The sequence below is a fragment of the Haemaphysalis longicornis genome, unplaced genomic scaffold (genome assembly GCF_048455015.1).
Source record: "Haemaphysalis longicornis isolate Haplotype H1 unplaced genomic scaffold, Haemaphysalis longicornis Haplotype H1 scaffold_8, whole genome shotgun sequence".
NCBI classification, from domain to species: Eukaryota; Metazoa; Arthropoda; class Arachnida; order Ixodida; family Ixodidae; genus Haemaphysalis; species Haemaphysalis longicornis.
Genome location: NW_027526445.1, coordinates 193,388,956 through 193,398,924, shown reverse-complemented (window position 1 = coordinate 193,398,924; position 9,969 = coordinate 193,388,956).

The following is a 9,969-nucleotide window of genomic DNA, read 5'->3' as shown; positions in this document are numbered from 1 at the left end:
AAAGCGCCCCCCCCCCCCCACCCCCCCTTTTTTTTTCATTTTCGTTACCCCCTCATTGGCAGCCATGTGCTGGCAGCGTGGTCAGTCTCAAGCGTTTTCGCCCTTTTCTTAGCAAGCCATTATTGTATGCACGTACGAACCCACCACGAGGAATCCAAAGAGAAAAAAAAAAGAAAACGTGCAGATTATAGCCGCTCCCTTAGCAGGAAACCGAGGGGCGCGCTTTTGTTTATTTTGTCCGAGGCGCCTGCAAGAATGGCGGACCGGCAGCCCACGCATGCGCCGATCGCTACTGGAAAAAGGTCCATTGATGGCTGCCACCGCAGCTTCCAAGATGTCATTTGTTTTGGGAACGCCTTGACATTTCTTTGCTTTTTGTTTTGGAGACGATTACAGTGACCCCACAGTCGGAGATCCAGTTCTTTTAAACGGAACTGTTTGATACTCCATGTCCACCGGAGAGTTCAAAGAACTGGCACTAGGTTTGTTTTCAGGAAGAATATTGGAGGATTGCAGCAAAGTGGGCTGTCGAAAAACGATTTTGGAGGAAGATGGATCACGTCCAGAGCAGGACTGAGGCGAAGGGGGCACACTAGGGGGAGAGGCTGGTGAGTGCTGACTGAGCTCCGGAAGTTCAGGGGACTGAAGGGCTTTAGAGATGACTTGGCCTGGCGATTCCGAAAGATAGCGAATCTTTAATGGCGGACGGATCATTACAATGACGGTGATAGTAGGAGGCAGCTGCCAAGCTACCTCTTCTTCCTCTGATATTTTTAACACTATGCAAATAGCATTTGAGAATGTTAATTTGGCCCACTGCCGCATTTGGTGCGGGGTCCCGCTACAGTGATCAAAATTTGTCGCTGTGTAGGATCAAGCAGAACACGGCGGAGGCTGATAGCAGAAGCACAAACGGGCACCAAATATGGTGGTGGGCGAAATCAATATTTTCACAGACCGAACGGTGCCCTCTGAACCCCCACGTGCAAGTTGGCCTAACTGGGAGTATACAATACCTTAGATAAACTGCACGAAGCTTGTCATCACTTCCAAACCTCCCACCTCAACCACCTACCAGACAAGACACCCTTGAACTCCTCGGATATCTAGTACCGCCCCAAGAACAGCTACAACGTGTGCCCCTCCACATCCGTCAACACATTTGTGCAGCTCCCATACCGCGATATACGCCTCAATACGCTCGTCAGGAAAGCAGTTCTCTGGAGAACAACGAAACTAATCTGGATAATAACAAACTTTTCATTTCTGCGCGTCAAGAGCCCTCTGCAATGATTTAACAAGAATATGCAGCAGGACCATGACCTCCTGAATATAATGTTCCGGAGCTTATGACAGACAGCACGCAGCGATTACAAGACATGGGGTTCGACGAACCAAAGCGACGCGCAGGAATCAACAATGTAGGTCGCAACAGTCTGGTCTTGTTATTTCTTAGTCAACGACCGTGTGGTGTGCGACAAGAGCTTCGTGCGAACGATCGTTCGCGGCTGGCCACGATCATAGAGTTTCTTAGAATGTACACTAGAGAGGAATCTGGCGCTAGCGTCTACGCGGCTCACATCTATAAAAAAAATAGTAACGTTGGCTCACATCAAGGCCGTCTGTGTCGTCATGGGCCGCCATTATACATCGCACTCACCGTAGTTGCATCATTGGCTTAGATTGAAACGTTATAGTGACAGCAAATTTAAACAAATGCCACAAAAACGCGAAGAATAGTGTGCAATTATGTAAATGGAAAATAAAAACAGGCTGATTTAAAACTAAGAAAAAAAGAAGTAAAGCGTATTTTTGCCGGAATGGTTGTGCCTTCTATTCCGCAGGCCAAGGTTGTAGGTATACGAACATGGTAAATATCTTGGGGGGGGGGGAGGGGGGGGGGAGTCATTAGAGACACTGGTTTTATTAATTTTACCATTATTGCAAATAATAAGTTGCTTGAAGAGTTTCGAAAGTTTTTTGAGCGTGCCTATTCAAACGTTGCCTTCGTGGTGAACCGGTGCACCGACCGCCAAATAGTTTAACAAGAAAAAAGAAAACGTGGCGTTAAACAGTCGTGCACGATGACAAGATAGGACGCATACAAGCGCCCGTATCTGTCGTATGCCCGTGGTCGTATCTTGTCTTCGTCGAAGTACGTTTTCTTTCTTCTTTTCGTTGGCTACAAATTTCGTGGCGGCATATTACCAGCTCAGTCATGCGCCCTTCGACTGCGGCATGAGCAACGTCAGGTGCGATCACGCACTGCCTGCTGTTTCACCGAACACGGCTCCACAGAACAGGGAGCATTTCGGCTTCCTCGTAGCTCGTAAACCTGTTAATGCATAGTGAAGAAAGCAAATCCCAAAAACCGCTTAAGAATCCGATTGTCATGCCAAGCCCAAGCCTAAAAGGGGGGTCTTCCCATGAACCCCCACGACGACATGGCTTACAAGGCGCAGTTTTCTCTCTAGTATACTTACTAAGAAACTCTATGACGTGGCGCGCTGAAAACGGTCCGGCGCTCCACTGGTTCGTCGGCGCCCCCTAGAGATGACACCACCGGTCCGTGCGTGGTAGAGTTCGCGTAGCGCAACAGTTGCGCGTCTGATTGCCACATGCCGCGGGTTCCAGTCCGACGGAAAGCCCGCTTTCAGTGCTGCGCACAAGACCCCGTATTCAGTCAGTTCTGCTCGACTGGGCATCGGCGGTTGTGGAAGCGGCGTAAGCGGCGGCCGCTCATCTGATAAGCGGTCCAATATCGTGCGCCAGTTTTAAATGCAGGGCATTTCTTAGCCGCGCCTCTTCCTGCGTCGGACGGCGTCCACAGCTCCGCGTCCGCAGCAGGTGCGACTCTCCTCCTTCCCTCCTCTCTCTCAACAGCAGCTGGTGCGCGCATGCGTCGTAGTCAGCCCGTTCGCTCCGTCGCGGTCTCGGCGTAACAGGTGCGTGATAGCAGCGCGGTGAAGGGCGCGCGCTGCTTGCGCATGCGCGCTCTCCCCCCCGTACTGCTCTCCCTCTACTGCGCGCGCTGCAAATATAAAGCGGCTAGCGTTTGCTCGTGCTTCAGTCACTGCGTTGCTCCTTCCTTCCTTGGTTGACGCTCGCTCCACCCTAACGCGACTTTACTCTCCTCTCTCTACCCCAAACAAACACCAACGCAACAACGACCCAACTACCCACCCTAACGCGACTTTACGCGGCGTTAACGACCCCCAATGCTCTGCATTTACTCGTGTTCCCCTCGTGGGAAGGTGCGGGAATTTTTTTTTGCCCGGCCGCTCCTCGCCACTCCTCACCGCTGCCACGGGCACGGCGGCCCGGCGGCAGCTTTTTCACGCGAGAAGGGTGGCTTTCCCGCACGACCTGGAACTCAAGTTGGCGGATGGACGCGCAACTCTGCTCCCCTAGGGGAGCCATATACAGGAACTCTAGTGCGTGGCATACGCGCGGGGGCGCGGTGCCGCGCGATCATGTGGGCGCGGAAAAGAGTCTGATCGGAGGTCTGGTCGGGGCGACTTCGGCAAAACAGCGCAGCGATCATTTTGGCGACTATGGTACCTCCCCCTCACCTTCATGGTAACTATGAAAGTGTCCTGAAACCCATTACATATCGACCGCAATGAACACGGGGCTCTGCGCAATACAACGTGCAGTGTAGAAACTGGTGCGAACCAATACAGCACATTAAACAACTGGATTTCCCTTTCGGGTAGCAGGACAGGTTGTGTGGAGTCAGTCTCGAGTAATCGATCAGAACCGGGCTGCACTGTGTGTGAGCAGCTTAGGGGTGATTAAGCGCTGCCTTGGGAACCTAAGGGGCAGCCTTGAAAGGCGCTAAGGGTGCTCGATGGCCTTGGCGTTAGGGTTGGCACTCTGCGTCAGCGTCCAGGTGCGCCGGTTTCCTTTTTCTTTTCTTTTTTTTATTTTGGGGGTATGTCTTCCTGGGACGTGTCCGTGTGCACGCGTGTCGCAACTATCCGGCCCTGCGGTTTACTTTCTCTCCTTGCAGCTGGTCGCGGTTGATAATTGTGTTTATGCGCGTGCCCGTCTCCAAAACGGCGTGAAAGATAATAAACAACTTTTATATACAAAAGTAACGCATATAATTGGGCCGATCGAACAGTGTACTACTGTAACAAAACCACGAATCTCGCCAAGGACTCCCGCACCGCTGCAGCCGGAAGACTAAAACCCGATATTCAACCCCTACGCTGCTGAGGCCGAACGGCAGGACTCCTCAGGAGTTGCTCAAACCACATAAGGAGTGTTAGAAGCAAACCAGTGGAGGGCGCTGTGAGCGTACCTGAAGTGGCGGGCTTGTACCCACCGGGGAACGGAATATCGCGGTTGTGCCTATCTCGGCAGCGATATTTCGCCAAGGGATGGGCCAGGCACTTCGTGTGCGATGAAGAACGTAGGTGTAGGCACTGATAATTAAGCCGCACCCCACGCGTTAGGCATCTTAAGGATACCACACCCCCTCATTTACGAGAGTACGTACAATTGAGTCTGTAGGGAAGGGGGCCGTGGACTCGGTGATGCACCGGCTCTCCTACATTTATTCAGTGTGCGTTGGCCCGGCTGGAACTTAGAGAGCGGTGTAGACATGCGACCGCCCCTGGAGCGCAGTCGTGTTCGATCTCCTGTGGCACGTGGCCCTGCTGACCTGGCCAGGCACCGCTGATGATGATTGTGGGATGCAGTGATGATGATGTCCTCAAATATTTTGGCACGTACCCACAAGGGGGGATTGGCCAGGGCTAAACCGGTTAAAAACGTGGGGACTTCAAAATACTTATTTCCGGAAAGAGGGTGTAAAAGGAAACTTAGATAAGAATGAAACCCGAATTACCCATTAATCAGCACCGTTTAGCAATTCAAACGACCTGAGGCAGAAAGAAAATTTTGAATGCAATTATATATATCCCTTCTTGCAAACCCCAGCTTTGATGCGCCAATAGATAACATAAGTGTTATCGATAAAGTCAACCCCAACCGCTCAATCGGCTCCTTCAAAAACAGTTGTCTAGCTGTTGAGAAACGGCGACAATCGAGAAAAAAATGTTCGATTGTTTCGGGGACCTGGCACCGCCCACATAGTTCTGTAGGTGAAAGTTCTGATCTGAACAGATAGAAATTAAGCCTTGGAACCCTGCAGCGCCGCTCGGTGAAGGTCACCTCGCATTGCCGAGAGCCACAAAAATGAACATTCCACCCGAACTTTAAAAGTTGGAACTCTTCAAATGATAAAAGCGAATCGGAACGGGTGGCGTCTAAATGCCAATATCGTCTTAGTCTCGCAGATGCAAATAGAGCCACATTAGGAATTCCGAATTGAATGGGAGCTGTGACGGCGAGATTAGCTAAATGGTCCGCTTGCTCGTTGCCCCTGATGTCCGTATGGCCAGGGACCCAAGACAAGCGTACCCCTCCTTCACGTGTCTGGGAACAAAAAATAATAGTGTGCGGTACAATGGAGATTCCGAAGAGGAAGTTAACGCCGATATAACTGCCATCGAATCAGATAATATGATAATTTTTTTATACATGCTGCGGTACTTTGCATAGAGCGAGAGCTATTGCTAAAAATTCGGCCATAAAAATGGGTGTGTAATCCGGGATTCGCAGCGAATAACTCCAGTCTAAAGATTGTGAAAAAATACCAATTCCAGCTTTCTCGCCATTTTGAGATGCATCAGTATAAATCACAGATGAAGCAGGATACTTGGATAAATATTCATTTAAAATAGCGGCTAATAGCGAGCGTGGTAGAAGTTTTGCAGCGGAAGGGAAGGGGTTTTGAAAGTAAAACTCAGTTTCTCGCTCGATTGTGGATACCGGAATGACCTCATATAACTTAACAGAAATACAATCCAGGCATGATTGAACGAATAGCACTTGGGGGGAGATACGTTTGGGCCACGGAGATGTACAAAATATACTCGGCTCACAAATAAATACCGGCTTGGCAGCCCCAGAGGGGGCTTCGTACATGCGGAGGTAAGTTTGCACCGTCAGCAAGAGAAAACGGACCCTAAGTTCAGGAACGCGTGCCTCTAAGTACAGAACTCGGTTCGAAACGAACCGGGGAAGGCCAAGACGAAATCGAAGAATGCGCCTCTCCAGCAGGTATAGTGGTGATGGTGATTGTGGCGTTGATAGTGGATGAAGCTGCCGCTACTACAGGATCCCCCCCCCCCCCCCTAGCGCGTAGTGCGTTAAGACAGAAACAGAAGTACAAGCTATGCCCAGACAATAAACTAGCCATATCCATGGTAAAGGTCCTTAGACAGTCCAGGTCAAATCGTGCGTAAACTATGAAAGCAGTCCTGGTCAGTCCGTTGTGGGCCTCCGGAGTGTTGATTGGCCTCAGGTGGTCTTGGCTCGGAGTGTAAGGAAGGACGAACTGGTGTTCGACGGAGAAGTCCCGAAGTAAAAGAGGCACGAACCGCGGCCACAGTACAGGCATGGCGGGGCCGGCAGAACGGGCGCTGCACGACCAGTCTCTTGCGACGCGTGTACACTGGCGTTCGTGCGCCGGTACGAGGAGGCTTGAACTCTCGGCGGTGACGGTTTGAGCACGGTGTCTGGGGCGACATCGTTGCGCATGCTCGAAGTGTAACCGCACTACGATGCCTGGGGTGACGGCGGCTACAGCGTGTCACCCACGTCCCGGAACGCCGACGAATGTAAGCCCACAACGCTGGTCGTATACCCGGTGTGCAAAACATTGTTGTTTGCAAGACGGCACAGACGCCTCGTTAATGTGCGCCGAAGAAATGCCAGTGGCGAAACTCGCTTTCTTGACGAATGCTTACGGCGTCGATGGCGACGTCGGCGTCGAGTTTCGGGAACGCGGTCCTCTGGGGGCGACATCGGCCAGTTATGAGGTTGCACGTCTGTTGTCAGTGGGTCGGGCTTTTCGTGGTAATCGTGCTCGTACGTCGCGGTTGACGGGGTGCTCGCGGGGCGTTTCATGCAGAGCAAGGGTCGCGGCTGTGTTGTCGGTGTCCGCGGAAGGTGCCACGACGTGCGCTTCACCCGAGTTATGCTGCGACAGGAGTGGAGCGGGGCTCTGTGCTACTGTCGTGGTGGACTTGACGTGCAACGGTGGTGTAGCGGGCGACCAGGTTGGGAAGGATGGAACGGTCACGGAGCACTCACCGGATTCCTTGCATGGGGTGGTAGAAGGAGAGGAGGGCTGCGGCCGTTTGGCGTCCGTGACGACGTCGGCTGTGAGCCTCGTCGGTGTAGGTGTTGCCGCGCTGGAGGTGGAGTCTACGATGGCGACACTCGTGGCAGGAAACGACGCCGATGGTGCAGAAGGAACGATGTGCGGCGGCGAAGCGCGAGCGGACCGCGCGGGTACCTTATCTGCTGCAGGTTGAAAGCAGTCGTCCCTGAAGCGGTAGTGCGCGAGCACGGCAGCGCGAAAGTCATCGTAGGGGGTTTCGCTGGGCGGTGGGAGGGCGAGGACGCAGCGAAGCTATGGCGGGAGCGTCTCCCGAGGATGGAGTGCTTGAGCGGATGAATTCAGGGAGAAGGTGGCCTCAAGCTTGAAAAACCAACCTCTGAGGTTGTGTGCGTCGAACACCGGTATCGGCGGGTCGTCCCACGTCGCCATGTCTATGTGCTGGTGCCCGAGTATCACGTCCGGGTCACGTAAGTAACTGACCCATCAGCGTACACGTGGGTATACCCGCCATAGTAGCGAGATGTATGCTGAAGTGTGCAGTAGGTCAAGGCCGGAGGAGGCATGGCTGAATTTTTTGCCGATTCCAGGCACTGTTGTTGAATTGACCACGTAGAAAACTGCCAAGGCGGTAACTCGGGTTTAATGGGACGTTGATAGTATGGTGGCAGGAATTTTTGCACATGACTACAGCGGAGCTATCGGCCAAAGGATGGGAAAAGGAACCGCTAACATGGAGGAGGCAGACACGGATTTTTTTTTCTCTTAATAGTGCACTGGCCGAGAGGCATCTGGCTTCACAAAGCGTCCCTGTTATGGAAGTGCTTTGTTCAAGTAAAATGCTCAGATCTTTGGCGCTGCTCTTGGGCAGTGCACCGTGGGCAGGCAGGCTGTAGAGAAGCAGACCCATATAAAGGACTCGTAGCAGCGATGTAACCGGGCAGCCACGTGCCTGCAAGCATCCGTAGAATTTGCACGAAAGAATAGTGTTTGCTTTAAGGTACCAAATATGATTGGTAGATGAGATTGTCCTGTTAGAGACAATTCCCAGGAATCGATGGCATCTAGGGTTGCCACCTTTTCCCGAAGAAAAAACCGGCCCTTCGGGGGGGGGGGGGGGGGGGGTAGTTGGTGTGGTATAAAGGGCGAATTTGTGTTGGAAAAAAGGAGCCACGGTTTTTTTTCCCTACAATGCCATTTATTGTACTGTTTTCCTACAGAGAAATCAACATAACATTTGTACTGAAAGTGGTTGAGCTTTTGGTTATTGCTCTGAATGTGCTGCACTGATAAGTAACCGCTTGCTGGCCGCGCCGGCGGCATTTCGTTGCGTTGTTCCTCCCCTTGTACACCTTCCATCACAGGAATCGCGCTCGGCTACGTATTTTCTCGACTCGCGTGTCATCATAGTTGCTGTATTGACGCTTACAAAAGACCAAAAAGGAATAACCGTGGCATGATAGCCAAAAAAACGGCCAATGCCAGCCGGTTTTAGGTACAGACCGGCAACCGGCCCGCTGCCTAAAAAACCGGTCGGGCCGGTCAAAAACCGGTCAGGTGGCAACCCTAATGGCATCGCGCATACGGTACGGTGTTCAGGGCATAACAAGACCTGTACTTTTCGCTCTGCACACCCCACGTGGCGCCGTCGTTCCAAGATATTCTTGCACTGGCTCGCACGTCCAAATCGGCCACCATTTTCCCATAGGCGAAATCGTTTTTATTTATTTTTAGAATAAACATTTAAGTGCTGTCGTTGTTCCCGGTGTCAAACAAAACAGACCGCAAAATGCGACCTTCGTGGGAAATTTGAGCGCGAAATGAGCAGCGGTTCGCTCAGGAAAAAAAATTAAGATGTTACAAAACAAGGTCATCAAAGCTAATAATTGTTTCTGGAAACGATACCAAAGTCATCACGTCTTATTTAGAAGGAGTGCCAAGGTTTGTCACTTATATGACGAATAAACTGGTCTTTCCTGACAGCAGGTATTTTTTTTTTCTTCTAGATTTACGGCATGCATGCTGAGGGAAAGTAAGTTAATTACGCACACATTGAAGCTAGTAACCGTAATTAGTTACGGTGGGTAGAGGAGATGATAAGCAATGTACTAATCGGGTTTTGCGTCGTTGTTTTTCTCCAGAGCTGCAGCACCGTGAGCCAGTTTCGGTCTCCGTAGGCCTCGTGCATCCATTGTGTGCCCTAATTTCTCTCGCCAGTCCACGTCATTCCAAAATGGCGGCTGGTATTTTCGAGAATTCGGCCCATAAAGGAAAGAAAATGATTCGGCCCCAGCTAGCTCTCGACAGTGACGCAGACTGCGCCTTCAGATTAGATACGACCGCAATCGCTATGTTGCTGCGACATATAGAGGCAACAAATAAATAGGTCAGCTACTATAAATGACGGCCGTAACAGCACCTGATGTCCAGTCTTTGTCAAAATTGTCTGCCACGCCAAAAATTTCTGGTCCACAAAGCATTAAATCCGAAAGCTTAGTGTTTATCTGTGACCATTTTTTATGACAGAAAAAAAGAAGCGTGCTTTTTCCCGCTTTCTGCCACAGAACGTTTCAGCATCATTCGAGATCGAGGTAAGCATAGAGGTAATAAACTGACTCGAGGTAAGCCTGTGCCATGCCTGTACCTAATCTAAAAACGTTGGCATGACCGAAAAAAGCGCAAAGGCTCGTGGGTACGTCGTCTGCTCCCACCACTTCCGGTTCGAAAGCTCTCCTGCCTCCCGTACGCCCGCAGCTTTCACGCGCGTGTAAGCG